The sequence below is a fragment of the Oreochromis niloticus genome, linkage group LG7, assembly GCF_001858045.2.
Source record: "Oreochromis niloticus isolate F11D_XX linkage group LG7, O_niloticus_UMD_NMBU, whole genome shotgun sequence".
NCBI classification, from domain to species: domain Eukaryota; kingdom Metazoa; phylum Chordata; class Actinopteri; order Cichliformes; family Cichlidae; genus Oreochromis; species Oreochromis niloticus.
In genome coordinates, this window is record NC_031972.2 from 64,725,661 (window position 1) to 64,744,196 (window position 18,536).

The 18,536-nt window shown below is 40.1% G+C and overlaps 1 long non-coding RNA gene across 2 annotated transcripts; it reads right to left on the reverse strand.

Annotated features, from left to right (window-relative positions):
• Positions 1-740: 740 nt before the first annotated feature.
• LOC109202969 (uncharacterized) lies at positions 741-17,158 on the reverse strand. 2 transcript variants are annotated; one of them, XR_003220750.1, is made up of 3 exons: positions 16,882-17,158; positions 3,054-3,213; positions 741-2,380 (listed from the first exon to the last, which is right to left on the reverse strand). It is a non-coding gene; the product is annotated as an uncharacterized LOC109202969 (long non-coding RNA). The 2 variants fall into 2 exon arrangements; XR_002062973.2 differs by having other exon boundaries at positions 741-2,094; positions 2,177-3,213.
• Positions 17,159-18,536: the final 1,378 nt, after the last annotated feature.

Here is an 18,536-nt window from a genome sequence, read left to right on the forward strand (position 1 = left end):
ATGGAATACGTTACAAAACACATTTTGGGGCATGTAGTCTGTAGTGGAATACATTTTAAAAGTAACCTCCCCAGCACTCTCCATCAGTCTATACTCAGTCCAAGATCTGAGCATTTAGAGCTGAGCCTCATATTTTCCTGGTCCTGGTACTTTATCAGAACAGAGCAGAACATAACTTCATTGTGTGTTGGAGAGAGGAGGAGAATCCTGATGCAAGATGCATAAATGGATGCAGTTTGCTTCCCTTTTACACTCAACAAAGCAGGTTCTAGTGTTTCATCCTTTAAGTCACATTTTTACACAAAGATAAGTACAAACTCACTCCCTCCAGGACGGCTACAAGAAGCGGTGCCTGAGTAAAGCAGGGAGGATCATCAAAGACTCCAGTCACCCCAGCCATAAACTGTTCAAACTACTTCAGTCAGGCAGGAGGTACTGTAGTATCTGGTCCCGAACCAGTAGACTGACAGACAGCTTTTTCCATCAGGCTGCTGAACAGTGACACTTCATAGACACCTAACTCTCACCTGCCGGAACTCCAACACTATGCACTCCATATTGTACATATATGCCATTTCTTCGGCACAACATTCAACTGCTGACTTCTGTATACTTTACATATGTATATACACACACGCGCACACACATATATATGCATATATATATGTTTATATTTATTTTTGGCATACATACATTTTTTTTGTGCATACATCCTTAAAATTCTACATATATTTATTCTTATAATTCTCACATTCCTACTCTTATAATTGGCTTGTTTCTTATGTTTCTTGTATTTTGCACACCACTGTTGCTTGTGAAATTTGCACAAAAGAATCTTACTCACATGTGCTGTACCAGTGTACCAGTAATGTGACGTGACAATAAAAGTGATTTGATTTTATTTGATTTGAAAACAAAAAAATTTCTGCATGTCTCATATCAGCAAACTGTGCACACACACATACAGACGCACACAGAGTAGCATTCATGTTTCTTTCTTTTATTTCCATGGAAGTCACTATGCAGCTCTAACTGAATGACTTCCAAGAGCACGTTTTGCTTTTTTAATGTTTTGCCCATTCAAAGTTGACTTGCACCATTTTGTTTTTTGCTAAAACACACAACTGCTAACACTGCTCAGCTGCACTAAAATAGAAATATGGCATAACAGAGGCCAGTCTTAGGGGTGCATTCAGAGCACCATATTTTCCATTCTGCTTATTATTAAAAAATTAAGCATTTTTTCAATTAAGCATCAGAAAAAGTCGCTTTATTAAAATGTAGGTTTTAACTTGAGTGATGACCTGAGGATCAACTACACTTTATTCCAACTGTGAAATGAGTAATAAAAGTTAATAAAAGTTAAAATTTAGTCCTTTAATTTTCAGTGAAATTATGAAAATTAAATGAATGTGTGTGAAAGGTGTACTTGTGTGTTATTACAGTTTCTTACCTGCAGCTCATGAGACAAAAACGTATTCGGTCTCAGCCTGGTCACCTGAGAGAAAAATATGGTAGAAAAACATTAAGTTTAATTTCTCTATGTGTCCAACTCATTTAAACACCAGCTCTTATTAACTGTTCGGTTTCATATACAAATGCTCTGAGGAGCAAAGTGTGTCAGAGTGCTGATCAAGAAATAAATAAAATGTGATTATACTTACCTGTATGCACACATGCTTTTCATCTACCAACAGTTAGTCCACACTGGTAAAGAACACTCCTCTGTGACATCTATAACTTCTCAGATACTTACAGGGATTGTATTTTCACAGTGAATTTGGGTCTGGCAGATTAATTTGTGGTGTCAACCTCTAGTTGTACTTTCACACAGAGTGGTGACATCAGTAGGTGTTGGGATGTTGTTGTCACGGCCTGCGTCGGCAGACCGTGGGGAGGTGGGGAAACAGGACCCAAACGCCGGACTCTTCAGTGCAAATAGTGTTTATTTACAAGGTGGTGAAGTAAGCAACAATAAATCCCCTAGTGTCCCAGACTCCCGTTCCGTGTCCTTATCCAGCGTCAGTGCTCTGTGTCTCCACTCCTTAGTGTTAGTGTGGTCCGTCTTTGCTGCCCTCTCGTCACGCAATTCTCCTGGGAAAGTAACAGAAGCAGCCGTAAATACACCACTCAGTAACAAAACTCTAATTCACTGACTTCTAACTGGGAAACTAACAGAAGTCTCACGAAACAATCCAGCATCAGAGAGAGCTCCACCACACTCCTAAGTAGCTCCTCCGACGAGGCTTGATCAGCTGCAGGTGTGTGTGTGCATCTTCCTCAGGTGTGGCCAGTCACCTGGCAGGGCACACCCACCAGGCCTGATGGTGCCTGTAAACCATCCTACCAGACACACCCATACACACACCCATACACATACCTGCAAGCAGGGAAACCAGGGACAGCCATACAATACATCAAATGTACATATAGCAAGTAATATAAATTCAAAACTGCTTATGGGCCCTGGGTCCCTCAGACCCAGGTCCCTGACAGTTGTAGTGGACAGAAATCTGGGAAACAAACTTGGGTCAGGTCCACACGTGTGGAACAGAACTAATCACACCTCAATGCACCCTGCTGTCACTTTTCTACACCATGACATATATTTGCACACATACTTGTCCTTTTATATTTATTTAATATATTTATTATATTTATTTTATATTTATACCTGTATCTCTATATTTATCTATTTATCTTAATATTTATCAATCAATGTTTCTGTTTCTAAACTCATTTTATATGAGTGCTTGATGTCTGTTGTATATTTGCTGCTATGATAACTCAATTTCCCTCTGGGATTAATAAAGTTTCTCTGATTCTGATACAGACAGAAAGTGAGTTTATTTTTGCTCAGCTCTCGAATTTAGATTAAAATAGCATTGTATTCTCTACACTTTGTTGTCTATGAAAATACATGTAAAAAATGATCCTTATTAGATCTAGGAATGGTAATGTTCTTTACCGTTTTATAAGTAAAAAGAAAAAAAAGAAACCCTTTTTTTGACATCAAGACAACCAGGACCTTCTCACATGATGCTGTCACTGACCTGCACCGAAGCACATGCAGTCCCCTTCACCTCCAGGCTGTATTTTCCTGACACATCCTGCATCGTCTCCTCCTGGTACAGCAGTTTGTTGCCCTGATTTACATCACATGTCAGCTGACGGCTGGAAGACTGAACTGTCACTGTGCTCGAACCTTCAGGACTGAACACCAGAGTGGAGTAGTACAGTATGGATCCATTTTGGCTAACACACACAGCAGCTGTCATTTGTAGGACTCCATATTAACTAGGCTTGAGTGGAATAGACATTAAGTTAAAACTGCTTGTGTGACTTTGAGACACTCTCACAAAAGAGATGCTTAATCTCAAGAGTTTAATCAATTTCACTTCCTGGTTAAATAAACATTACAACAGGTTAAAATATCTTTAACTGACAAATATCATAGACAAAGTACAGAAATTACAGGTATAAACCTGAAGGTATACACTGCAGGTGATCTGTTATTTACAGGTTGTTATGCTGTAGTTGGTGTACAGAAGTCTGAGGTAATAGAATAGAATAAAATAGCTCTTTATTGTCACTGTTACAAGAACAATGAAACACAGTTTGGCATCTCTCCGTTGTGTGTAATACATATTTACACAGTAACACAGGCATTTGCATTTACACAAGAAAGATATGTACAAGTTATACATACACATGTGTACACATATATCCATTATAATAATTATGGATATGCAATATTAGCTGATGTTTTTGCATTAATCCAGCAATGAACATGTAACAAGGAACGTCATTGAAAAGAAAATAACAACAGCCATTGACTCATCCATGGTTAAACCAACAACTAATAAAATACCATTGTGAACATTATGAAACCCACCACCATCCGTCCTTGTTGGAGGACACTGAACAGACAGCGAAACTGACTTGCAGGGTAGAACATGGCTGTGATGATGAATTGGTGCTGGTGGTGGGGTTGCCAGACAGTACCAGGAATAAGATGCTTTAAGTGCATGTGATTATACATAATTCAATTCAATTCAATTCAATTTTATTTATATAGCGCCAAATCACAACAAAAGTCGCCTCAAGGCGCTTTATATTGTACAGTAGATAGCACAATAATAAATACAGAGAAAAACCCAACAATCATATGACCCCCTATGAGCAAGCACTTTGGCGACAGTGGGAAGGAAAAACTCCCTTTTAACAGGAAGAAACCTCCGGCAGAACCAGGCTCAGGGAGGGGCGGCCATCTGCTGCGACCGGTTGGGGTGAAGAAGGAAAACAGGATAAAGACATGCTGTGGAAGAGAGACAGAGATTAATAACAGATATGATTCGATGCAGAGAGGTCTATTAACACATAGTGAGTGAGAAAGGTGACTGGAAAGGAAAAACTCAATGCATCATGGGAATCCCCGGCAGCCTACGTCTATTGCAGCATAACTAAGGGAGGATTCAGGGTCACCTGGTCCAGCCCTAACTATATGCTTTAGCAAAAAGGAAAGTTTGAAGCCTAATCTTGAAAGTAGAGATAGTGTCTGTCTCCCGAATCCAAACTGGAAGCTGGTTCCACAGAAGAGGGGCCTGAAAACTGAAGGCTCTGCCTCCCATTCTACTTTTAAATACTCTAGGAACAACAAGTAAGCCTGCAGAGCGAGAGCGAAGTGCTCTAATAGGGTGATATGGTACTACAAGGTCATTAAGATAAGATGGGGCCTGATTATTTAAGACCTTGTATGTGAGGAGCAGGATTTTGAATTCAATTCTGGATTTAACAGGAAGCCAATGAAGGGAAGCCAAAACAGGAGAAATATGCTCTCTCTTTCTAGTCCCTGTCAGTACCCTTGCTGCAGCATTTTGGATCAGCTGAAGGCTTTTCAGGGAGTTTTTAGGACATCCTGATAATAAAGAATTACAGTAGTCCAGCCTGGAAGTAATGAATGCATGAACTAGTTTTTCAGCGTCACTCTGAGACAGGATATTTCTAATTTTAGAGATGTTGCGCAAATGGAAGAAAGCAGTCTTACATATTTGTTTAATATGTGCATTGAAGGACATGTCCTGGTCAAAAATGACTCCAAGGTTCCTCACAGCATTACTGGAGGCCAAGGTAATGCCATCCAGAGTAAGAATCTGCTTAGATACCATATTTCTAAGATTTTCAGGGCCGGGTACAATAACCTCAGTTTTATCTGAATTAAGAAGCAGAAAGTTAGCGGCCATCCAGGTCTTTATGTCTTTAAGACATTCCTGCAGTTTAACTAATTGGTGTGTGTTACCTGGCTTCATGGATAGATAGAGCTGGGTGTCATCTGCATAGCAGTGAAAATTTATGCTATGTCTTCTAATGATGCTGCCTAAGGGAAGCATGTATAATGTAAATAGAATTGGTCCTAGCACTGAACCCTGTGGAACACCATAATTGACCTTAGTGTGTGAAGAGGACTCTCCATTTCCATGTACAAATTGGAGTCTATTAGATAGATATGATACAAACCACTGCAGTGCAGTACCTGTAATACCTACAGCATGTTCTAATCGCTCTATTAGGATATTATGGTCGACAGTATCGAACGCAGCACTGAGGTCTAGCAGGACAAGCACAGAGATGAGTCCACTGTCAGAGGCCATAAGAAGATCATTTGTAACCTTCACTAAAGCTGTTTCTGTGCTGTGATGAGCTCTGAAACCTGACTGAAACTCTTCAAATAAGCCATTCCTCTGCAGATGATCTGTTAGCTGTTTGACAACTACTCTTTCAAGGATGTTTGATATGAAAGGAAGGTTGGAGATTGGCCTATAATTAGCTAAGACAGCTGGGTCTAGAGATGGCTTTTTAAGTAAAGGTTTAACTACAGCCACCTTGAAGGCCTGTGGTACATAGCCGATTATTAGAGATAGGTTGATCATATTTAAGATCGAAGAATTAATTAATGGCAGGACTTCTTTGAGCAGTTTTGTAGGAATGGGGTCTAAAAGACACGTTGATGGTTTGGAGGAATTAATTATTGAAGTTAACTCAGAAAGATCAATTGGAGAAAAAGAGTCTAACTTAACATCGATGGTACTAAAAGTAGCTGTTGATAATATTACATCTGTGGGATGAATATTGGTAATTTTTTCTCTAATGATAAAAATTTTATTTGTGAAGAAGTTCATGAAGTCATTACTAGTTAACGTTAAAGGGATTGTTGGCTCAGTAGAGCTCTGACTTTTTGTCAGCCTGGCTACAGTGCTGAAGACAAACCTGGGGTTGTTCTTATTTTCTTCAATCAGTGACGAATAGTAAGATGTTCTGGCTTTGCGGAGGGCTTTCTTATAAATCAGCAAACTATTTCTCCAGGCTAAATGATGATCCTCTAAATTTGTGACACGCCATTTCCTCTCCAGCTTACGAGTTATCGGCTTTAGGCTACGTGTTTGAGAATTATACCACGGAGTCAGGTACTTCGGATTTGAGGCCTTAGTTTTCACAGGAGCTACAGTATCCAGAGTCGTACGTAGTGAGGAGGTAAAATTATTAACAAGATGATCGACCTCTGTTGGAGTAGCGTTCAGATAGCTGCTCTGCTCTATGTTGGTACAGGGCATTGAAGATGATAACAGTGGGTGGATTATATTCTTAAACTTAGTTACAGCACTTTCAGAAAGACATCTACTGTGATAAAGTCTACTCTCCACTGCTGTGTAATCAGTTATTGTAAATGTAAATGTTATCAGGAAATGATCAGACAGCAGAGGGTTTTCAGGAAACACTGTTAAATGTTCAGTTTCTATGCCATATGTTAAAACAAGATCTAGAGTGTGATTAAAGTGGTGGATGGGTTCTTTTACATTTTGAGAGAAGCCAATTGAGTCTAATAACAGATTAAATGCCATGTTGAGGCTGTCATTTTTAGCATCTACATGGATGTTAAAATCACCCACAATAATTATTTTATCTGAGCTGAGCACTAAATCAGATAAAAAGTCTGAGAAATCAGAGAGAAACTCTGTAAGGCCCAGGTGGACGATAGATGATAACAAGTAAGACTGGTTTCTGAGTTTTACAGCTTGGTTGGACGAGGCTAAGCATCAGGCTTTCAAATGAATTAAAAGTCTGTCTTGGTCTTTCGTTAATTAATAGACTGGTGTGAAAAATTGCTGCCACACCGGCCACTCGGCCTGTGCTTCGAGATTTCTGGTAGTTAGAATGACTCGGGGGTGTTGATTCATTTAAACTAACATACTCATCCTGCTGCAACCAGGTTTCTGTAAGGCAGAGTAAATCGATTTGTTGATCAATTATTAAGTCATGTACTAACAGAGACTTGGAGGAGAGAGACCTAATATTTAATAATCCACATTTCACTGTTTTACTCTTTGGTTCAGATGTGGATACTGTATTGTTCTTTCTTTGGGATTTTTTATGTTTAAGTTGTTTATTGCTGGTTTTTGGTTTGTTTTTTGTCTGTTTGGGAGCTGACACAGTCTCAATGGAGATGGGTTTTTGGGGGGGTAGCAGGAGGAGAGAAGCTGCAGAGAGGCGTGTAAGACTGCAACTCTGCTTCCTGGTCCCAACTCTGGATAGTCATATTTTGGGGGGTTTAATAAATTGGTCCATATTTCTAGAAATGAGAGCTGCTCCATCCAAAGTGGGATGGATGCCGTCTCTCCTAACAAGACCAGGTTTCCTCCAGAAGGTTTGCCAATTATCTATGAAGCCCACATCGTTTCTGGGACACCACTCAGACAGCCAGCAATTTAAGGAGAACATGCGGCTAAACATGTCACTCCTGGTCTGATTGGGGAGGGGACCAGAGAAAACTACAGAGTCCGACATTGTTTTGGCAAAGTTACACACCGATTCAATATTGATTTTAGTGACCTCCGATTGGCGTAACCGGGTGTCATTACTGCCGACGTGAATTATGATCTTACTGTATTTACGTTTACCCTTAGCCAGCAGTTTTAAATTTCCTTCAATGTCGCCTGCTCTGGCCCCTGGAAGACAATTGACTATGGTTGCCGGTGTCTCTAGCTTCACATGTCTGAGAACAGAATCACCAATTACCAGAGTTTGACCCCCGGCGGGTGTGTCGCCGAGTGGGGAAAAACGGTTAGACACATGAACAGGTTGGTGGTGTACCTGGGGCTTCTGTTTAGGACTATGCTTCCTCCTCACCGTCACCCAGCCGCCCTCTTTCCCCAGCTGCTTGGGGTCTGCCGGGGAACAGCTAGCGGGGCCTACGCTATCTTCGGCTGCACCAGCTACAGGGGCCTGGCTAGCTACGGGTGAATGAAGGGTGCGAAGCCGAGTCTCCAATTCAGTAATCCTGGCCTCCAGAGCTGCAAATATGCTACATTTGTTACAGGTATCATTACTGCTAAAGGAGGCCGAGGAGTAACTAAACATCTGACACAATGAGCAGGAAAGTGCAGGAGGGACAGGTGAAGTAGCCATGGTGCTAACGAGTCGGCTACGAGCTAAGCTAAGCTAGCGAAACAGTAAAGAGACAGTGAGTGAATACTTTGGCTATAAATTAGGTAGTGAGTACACAGAAAGGGTGATTCAGATGAAGCACGTTAAGATTATACTATGAAAAAGGGATGTGTCAAAAGATTTAAATTAAATTGCTACGCAGAAAAGCTACTCAGAAACACCACTGTATTTGAGCAGGAACAGGAAGTGATACTCTACCACAAAGCAAGCGAACACCAAGTGACAGCGCCACCAAGCTAACAGATGTTGACAGATGTTTGGTATCTCTGCCTCTGCTGATCTGACTTTTGCACACATTACATATCAGTTTGGTTTCATCTGCAGCACTGAGTGTAAAATGCTTCCACGCAGAACTTGATGAAGTTGTTTTGGCTGGTGGAGGACCAAGAGGTGGCTCAGCAGCAGCAACACTTTTCCGTTTGGTTGACCAAATCCATGTGGGGAGTTTCAGCTAAGTTTATGGCTGTGTCCCAATTCAGGGTCTGCACGCTTGAAGTACGCATTTTAAGTGCAATTACGTCACCGCCACGCGACGACGGCTGTCCCAATTCAAAGTGTACTTCAAATGCATACTCCAAATGCGCCGATTTCCCCAAATATCAAGCGTGGTCCAGTGCACGCTTTGTGGTCCCATATATCCCACAATTCATAGTGCGGCGGTGGGTGTGGATAATTTTGCCGCAAAATACGGCAGACGGGAGCGGCCGAAGAGTGAACTGTCAAAAGTAAGTACTGAATATCATGTCACTTATTTATGTGCGAATGTTTAATAACGAAGAACATTAAAACATTTCTGTTGGCCACATGTCGGCAAAGTTGTGTGACGTTAGTGATGTTTGTACTTTCAGCGTCAGCTTGGTTTTAAAGCCTTTACTTCTAAATATACATATAGTTGACCTTAATCTTACAGAGAATGTGATGATTTTATAGATAATTAAAGTCAGTCATATATCCACAAACACAACAAGCTGAAAGTCAGTGATGCTGCTCGGTTTGCAGTCCTGAATATCACGGCACAAGCAGGATTCACTGCACTGTTAATGTTAGCTATGTTATATTGCTGTCTCTGTTCGGTGTTGTCGAGCCAAACGGACTTTAACGTGTGTTTGAACGAGCTGACGGTTCAGTCGTTAAGCTGAAAGAAAGATGCTTTAGTCACAGGAGTCACACATGTGTCCACTGTACCATCTGGAACTCTTCTTGTTTAGCACTTGTAATAACACAAACACTAAATCCTCCTTCTCTTGTGCTGTTTTGTAGCAGTGTACACACCTGAGACTGTCACCTGTCTGTCTGTCCTGCACTCTCTCTCTGTTTCTTTCTCTCTGATTGTGGAATAAAAGTATGAACATGTATTTATAAGTTACACTTGTGTTTGAATCCTGCAGCTTATCACACATTTGGTTTCCATGTGTGACAACTGCAAGTGTCCAGAGTGAGGACAGACTGAGGGACCCACTGCTGCACATCATCTGTGAGGCTTTGCACCCCTGATGATCCACCAGGACAAACTCAGCAGTGTGTGAGGAAGAGGAGGAGGAAGAGCCAGCAGCAGCTGACAGATGGAGAGAATAGACAGACTGTTCCCTGTTTGTGAAGGACTGCTAGGAGAGTTTAACATAACTAATTGTCTGTCCTGAATCAGTCTTATTAGGTAATGTTCAAATAATGTTATCATCCCAGTGTTTTCAGTGTGGGAGAAAGTACTCAGGGCCTTCAAGTTACACACTATGAAAGGCAGCAACAAGTTTAATATTCAGAAACCTAAAGTATGTATCAGCAGCAGAATGGAGCTAACAATAAATGTTTGTTTCAGTTCTATGAAGCTTTGAGTATTTTGGATTAGTAGCACTGCTGTGTTTGTTGCATCATATTGCTGTAATTGTTTATATGCTTTATATATTCTGAAGTAAGTTGATCTATAGTGTTACATCATATTCTATAAGGATGTTATGTGTTTGTATACTTTCTGCCCAGTTTGACCCATTTAGCAGAAGTCAGCCTGTTTAAGGCTCTGATATCTATTCTGTATGACTTAAAGCAGTTATGACACGGTATGATTTTCTCATCCAATAAAGGAATATTTCATATATCAGTCTACTCTTCATTCTATCAGAAACAGTTTTCACAGCTCGTACATTTTCCTTTTTACACATATATGTAAGCATTGAGCCAAATTTAGTAATGCCAACATATTAAAAGAACAATGTTTGTCTCTTATATATAATACATCTGTATATACACTGTCAAAGATACTTGTCTTTGATTGAAGATTTAAGTTGATAACAAATATAAATATAATAACTTTAATATTGGCCATATTATATTTACATTGCCAAAGTGAGATGACTTTAGTCTAATGAACAACATTAGCTAATTGTTATTTACTAACTAATTTTTGAATGACTGTTCAGTACAGAAATGAAGCCCAACAATTTTTACAGTCCTGTGGTCTCAGCCTCAGATACTTAACAAATCACACAAAGCTCATGTAAAAGCAAACAAACAAATTTTCTCCTTCATTTCTGTCAAACGATGCTGTATGAAACCTTTCCAGTGGTTAGTATCATAGTTGCTAGGCAACCTGGGCAGCGCGACGGAGGCTAGACCGTCCCATTTCAGAAGCCTCGCACTTCCGGCCTTAGCGGTCTTTGAGTACGCGGCCCTTGTGGACCATTAAGGCTGCGTACTTTAAGGCTACAGACCCTGAATTGGGATACAGCCATTGAGAGCCCTGTAGCTTACTACTTGCGAATGTCAGCAACCTTCTACTGCGTAGAAGCATTTCTTATTAGTGTGAATGCTTGTAAAAGCATTCACAGTATTGTTGTTGTAATCTTTATTAGTGTGAATGCTTGTAAAAGCATTCACAGTATTGTTGTTGTAATCTTTATTATTAGTGTGAATGCTTGTAAAAGCATTCACAGTATTGTTCTTCTAATCTTTATTATTATTATATTTTATTCTTCCGTACGTTTTTTGTAGTCCTACTCCTTCAAAACCGTTCAACTTAGAAAAACCATTCAAACACCGTTAGATTCCTCTTCTTTTGGACATGACTGCTTCTATTTTTCTCATTTTTAACATTTATATTTTTAATTTTATTCAACTTTTTTCAACAAAAATTTCCCATGTATTTCAATGGGGAGACCCTTCAAATCCTCATTCAACTTACTCATTTTCAAACTGTATCTACTTCAACATACGTTGACATAGAGCCACCATTCAAACTTTAAAACGAAGACAAGACATTCAACTATTCAACTTGTATTTATCTTTTCAATATCTGTTATACTTTTTCTTCAGTTCCAGTTTAAGTTTCATGATGTTTTTTCAGCCGTTTCAGAGTTTATAATGGGTGTGTATGGGACGGAATGTTGGGGCTAGAGTGAGACAGCTGAACTGCTAGAGTGAGAGGAGCAAAAAAATTAATCTGAAAATCTTTTTTAAAACTGCTGCTGTGTCCACGGTGTTTGCTCTACAGGTATGATTTTACCCTCAGAACGTAGCCATCGCTGTCCTCTTTCATCCAATGTGTTTACTATTGTACTAGGTGTTATGGTTCTTTCATAAATGTCACCAAAGCACAGCCTCCTCCCTCCAACTCCTCCATAGACTCTAATGTTAAAATGGCTCAGAAGGTTCGTTTCAAAATCAGAAGAGCATGGTGTCTTTCCACTGTCACCACGTCCATATAATAAACTCCACAGGCATGAAAACTGAGAATTAGGTAGACTAGACATTGCTGTCGCTCACGGTGAAAGAATTTTGTCAATACGACTTGTACTTTTCATTTGGGAGCGATTTGTTTCGGCCTGACTTTTCTGTTCATTTTAAGCAGCTAAAGTGAGGTGCATGTCTGTGCGTGTGTATGGAGCCATTGGGTGCAGTCACTATAGCAACCAGGCTCACACCTGCCTGCCTAACGAGCTCTCTCTCTCTCACTGTGCCAAGATTCATCTTAAACACTTCTCTTTCAACTGCTGCTGTGTCCACAGTGTTTGCTCTACAGCCATCATTTTACCCTCAAAACGTCGCCATCGTTCTTCTCTTTCCAACACCGTGTCTTTCAAAGCTCAGAGATGTAAAGTTTTTAAACTGTGTGGATCCAAGTGGAGGGATCACATTTTAGTCATTCAGTGATTCAAAGAATATGAACTTTTAATATTCATTCAGATGTTTTCTGACTCTAAATTTTCTTTTCTCATTACTTAGGTTTTTCTAATTTACATTTAATACATTTTTAGCTATTTTCCAACTTCTTCTCTGTGCTTGTCAGCTTTTAGCAGTTCAGCACTTTTGTTTTCAGGTGAAAATTTCTGTATTTTTCATCTCATTCAACATTTTTAACTTAAAATTCAGCAATTAATTCTTTTCAGTGCATATATTCAGATTCAAGCATTCACACTGCAGTTTCTTCAGAAAATGCACTTTCTAGTTTAGCTTTTTGGTTTTCTTTTTTTTCACATACAGTCTGTGTGATGACTGCAAATGCTTAGTGGGATGTTTCGATGCTGGTAAGGAGACGCCATTTCAGGACTTAAACCTTCCCAGAGCTTCTCACTGTTGAGAACGTGAAGGCCAGTCAGTGTATGTGCTTAAAAGTGCCCATCTTCACTTCCACAGCTTGCTCACTAGAGGGCAGTATACATTAATCTATAAATTTGCCTAAGCAGAGAGTGTCTAACTTTACCATCCTGCTGACTTCACAAATGATGAGATGTCTTTTCATTCTCTTTAACTGCAAAAGCTTAATCAACACAGAGGTTGATCTTGTTAACTCTGAGGTGTCAAAAAAGTTATTTTCACTGTGTGTAGAGTCTCGATACTGACAAAATAGTATTATGAATCATTTTCTTTTAAAGTGACTGGTAAACTCAATACATATAAAATCAAATCTAAAATTGTTACTTTTTAAAAATCCATTTATGTATTTGGTTTTCCACTGTTCTTCTTTCTACACTTTTTCCCATGAGCTGTTGGCCTAATGATCTACCTTTTATTATAATGAGGTAGGTGTGTCTGTGGGTGTCTAGGGAGTGATTGTTGAAGACGTGCACTTCTTATCAGCATTTACTATGTAACAATATGCGGGAGGAATATTATTTTGCTTTAACAGTCAATTTGTAATGCTGGATTTTATTTCTTTTTTAACATCTAACACTATGAAGCATAATGGGTGCTGGTGCAGTGTCACTTTTGTGCCTTCAGAAAAGTTGAGCCATGGGTGAGAAGCTAACTCAAAGAATGTATTTAAATCTGTATGTTGGTTTATTGCAACAAAAGCTACATATTCAGCACCTCCTTTCGGCCTTGCTTTTCTGTGAAATTATTTTTCTTTGAAACATGTTTATACAGAGTGGAGTTTGTTTTTATTTTTGTCCAAGCCCAGGCTGTATGTAATTATGCTAATCACACACAAATTTTAAAAACAAATGCCTCATTTTGCATAGCTTCCATCTCAAGTCACCAAAGCAGATCTGACAGACCGGGGCATGAACACAGGATGTCTTAGGGTGTCCTCTGGTGTCTGGCACCAGGATCCTTTGGGTGGTTTGCATGGTGGGGACACTTTCTAGTGCAGTGGTTCCCAAACTTTTTTTGCCAGGCCCCCCTTTGTTTTACAAGAAAAATGTTCGCGCCCCCCCCGCACAAACACATCCTCCAAACACACACACCCATATTTTGTTTACAAACTCCATTGCGGTTTATTTCACACCTCAAACATTTAGTAAACAATTAAGCAAATACAAGTAAACGGCAATAAATTACAGGTAGTGATAAAATATACTACTAACTCTTTTACGCTGCGTCCACACCTACACCGGTATTTTTGAAAACGCAGCTGTTTCTATGCGTTTGGGCCTTTCGTCCACACGTAAACGGCGTTGCGATTCACCAAAAACGGAGATTATTTAAAACTCCTTTTTTGCGTTTATGTGTGGACGAGGATTACAGAGTTCGTCACGCAACGACAAAAGTATGTGCCTCTTTTCACGTCACGCTGTGCGCCACGTTATTGTTTACATGAGATAAATTGCAGAATGGCAGATAGAGACAAAATACTGTTACTGTTAATCTGACTATCTTCAGGTTTTACACGCTTACGTATACACACGCAGTTACTGTCCCTGCATTTAGAAAGGCAGAGGCGTCACGGTGTGATTATTTTACGTGTAGTTGTTTTTTTTCCTGTGTAATAATATTCAACATTGCTGTCAATACATTTTTCAAAAAATGCCTCTCTGTGCAAAATGGGTTCAAAAACAAAAACAGCTGTGGGATACTGTTTGTCCGTGATTTGAACCGGGGGAACAAATTACGACAGGATCAGCCTATTTGTATCCCGCTGTAACTTTGCTGCATAAAGAGCTAACATGTCCAAAATGTCAGGAGTAGTTAGTTATTACAAGAAGTGTTTGTGAACTAAAAATCAAGAATGTGGGGATGCTGTTTGTCGGTGATTTGGAGAGCCCAGCGCGTGCTCCCGACGCAGGGAAAACTAATTCTGCAGGGGAGACCTACCTCGGCACTTGTGCAGGTGAAGCCAAAGGGAAGATATGCTTCACCATATTTTCTAGTCTTTGGCTTGGAAGGAAGTTGGTTTGGAAACATATTTGGCGATGCTTCATCTCCTGCTTTGCGTTTGTGTGGGAGCCCCGTCAAAAACCTGTCCACAGTGTCCAAGCGTTCTTTTCTTTTTTTTCTTTTCATACCGCGCCCCCCCTGCAATGGGTCTGCGCCCCCCCTAGGGGGCGGGCCCCACACTTTGGGAACCTCTGTTCTAGTGGAACCCATGGATGCTTAGCAGTTCATACAGTGGGTTGGAGCGTTTTATCCTGTAGAAGACGACATTACCATAGGGGGTGCAACAATCTTTTGGTGGATATTACTTTATGTCAAATATAAACCCACATGAACCAGTACCCACAAACATTAACCTACATTTACCAGTACCCAATGTTTTCCAGCAATAGATAATAAATGTTTTTATATCAAAGTATATACTTTGAACTTTATTTATTACAAAAACAGGACTGACATTTGATTAAAAAATATATTTGTGTACAAGACACTTGGGTAACCAAGGAAGTTAACTCTGAGAAGTTAACTCTACACAAATATAGTAATTGAGAAAAAAACCAGCAAGTCTCATTCATTCTTTTAATAGATTCATTTTTTTCCTTTCTATACTTAAAAGGGGAGTGTCTCTTTAAATAATAAAAGAAAAAGCATTAAAGTGTCATGTCCCTGTCTCTCCTCCAGGTTTGTTGCACCTGTTCAGGCAAGAAACCTTTCAACCTTTTCTTTTAAACATCTGTAGAGTAGCAGCTCCACCCTGCTCTGATGAACCAGGACTGAAAGGGGAAGGCCTTGCAAACGTTAAAGATTGTACTTGCATATTGGGTTAAAGGTTAAATTTACCATGTACAGAACATTTGGTTCCATCACTTTGGTTTCATGCAAATGTTTTTGGCTTCAACCTGGTCCCAGCTGAGCAGACACGTGGTCTTGGGTAAAAACCCCAGGCATGTGATTTCATTGTTTACCCAAAATAATGTCCTGGCCTTATATACACACATAGAAGAGCGAATACAATACACCCATGCTGAGATGAGATTTATAAGATGAGATGGATGGATCAGGCCAGGTTACTGACTGAATGTCAACGCTGCTTCTTGTAGATGCATATTATCAGTGTGTCTCTTATTTTATTTGCTAAATAGCCTGCCCACTTCCCACAGACACAAGTAAGAGTCGTGAAACACAGGCCAGGTGCCACATTACATAAGCAACACACATACTTGCAACCTGGTTGACATTATGCAAATACAATGGGCTTGTGTTTCAGGTGACTTGCCAGCAATGACAGCCTGCCCAGAGATTATTCCTAGACTGCGGTGGAAAATGCCGGTGTTTCTACTATAAAAGTATGTTTTAGCCCCAAAAAATAGCAACGAGACAATTCCCCAAAAGCCCACCAATCTAATTTGGGACGAGAGGTGACTCTTGTTGCCACAAGAGGTCTTTTCATGTAAAATATTTGGCTGTTGCCCAGCAATTTCCCAGTAATCCATGATGATTTTGACCCTAAGGTTCAGGAACTCTAGATTACAGGAAACAACAAATATTTTTATCCCCCAGTGAATTTTTAGCAATTGAAACACAACAAATTCTACTGTATCTACTCTGGTCGAAAGAATCCACGCTTCGTACTGATGTCCACAATTATTTTATTCCTCTCACAATCATGGAGCACCGTGAAAACTAGAAACAAGTAAAATAATATCAATAGCACATATGATATTCATCTCAGCCACTTACTTCTTTTCACAAAGTGCGCAAGTGTTAAACAAATAACAGCATAATGTTTTTTACCGTGTACGCCTTGTAAAACCAGTAGTAGAAAAGTTGTACATTCCGAAAAGTCCGCCTTGTTACCGTTCTGTCTTGTCTCTCCCGCGCACAACTTCCGGTTCCCGCGACTCACAGGAAGTGACTACTTCACAATAATTTTTAACAGAAACATTTCTTATAAGCAGGATGTATTACTGGATTCATAGATTATCTTTTCCTACTGCAAATGTACACAAACATGAGTACAAAATAAAGAAAACAAACAGAAAACAATATAACGATCTCAGACGCACTTCTGGTGTTGTCATGGCAACCCACACAAACATTTCAGCGTCAGCTACATCTACACTCTAGAAGTTAGTTTTAATTGGGTCTTTCTTTCCTTTCTAAAGCTGGGCATACACTGTGTGATTTTTTTCAGTCGCGTTATTCAGCTCTGGCTCAAACTGTACGACTGAATCGCAGGGGTTAGAAGTTCGTAGGTCACGATGCACGTTCCCACATTATACGGCCCGATGCTCTGATGCGACCTGAGTGCTCACACCGTGCGTCCAAATGTTACCAAAGCTTATATTATATAGCTAATATATAACACAAAATCTGTCTCTCGCTCTCCCTCTCTGTCTTTCACTCACACAGACACACACACCACAACCACCATCAACTTTGCTAAATTGCTAATGAAAAACATAATTGAGCAGCAATGTCCATCCAACTCTTTTCACGGTTGTTGCAGTCGTGATAATTTTGTGAGACCACATCGAAAAGGCTTGGACAAGCTTACCAAAGTTCTACAAGTTGGGCCTCCATCGCTTTAGTCCAGATCACACGCTGCACTGCCATGCTACTCCGTCTTTTTCGCTTCCATTTCTGTGTTTGCGCGTGCGTGCGTGAGAGGTTGCATTAAATCGGCTCATGGCACTGCTTCAACATTGCGATACCCTTACGAGGGGCAAACAGGATTACAAACAGGTTTGATTGTCTTCTTACCATATGACTCATTTGGATGGGTTGCTTGTTTATTTGGAAGGGTCTTGTCTCTTAAAAAAAAACATGTCAGCACTACTTAGATTTGCAAAGACACTACAAGACTTCAGGAACAATGTCCCCTGGACAGACGGGACTGAAGGGGAGATAAGTGGCCAAAATGCACAGCAGCACATGTGAAGAAAACCAAACACAACCTATCAGCAGAAACACCTCATACCAGCTGTCAAGCATGGTGTGGCACCTTGCAGTAATTGGATTGTCCATGAACGCCTCTGTGTACTGAAGTATTCTAGAGTCAAATGTGTGACCATCTGTCCAACAGCTAAAGCTTGGCTGAAATTGGGTCATGTAACAGGACAATGATCCCAAGCACAGCAGCAAATCTAAAGCACAATGGCTGAAAAAGAAAAGAATCAAGGTGTTGCAATGATCCAGTCAAAAGTCCAGGTGTCAGCCTGAGGTCCTTAACAGACCTGTGCATAAACAAATCCACTTACCTGTTTATAAAATGCTGAAACTATAAGCCGGTGGAATGTAATATTATTTTAAAACAATGTCAAAGGGCTGTAGGCTGTTTCTACAACTGCCGACTGCTGCCAAGTGTTAAACAGAAGAGGACAAAAAATAAAAAAAACATCTTGTGCGTTGTATTTTATTTTTCACATTTTTTTTTGTCACCAAACTGG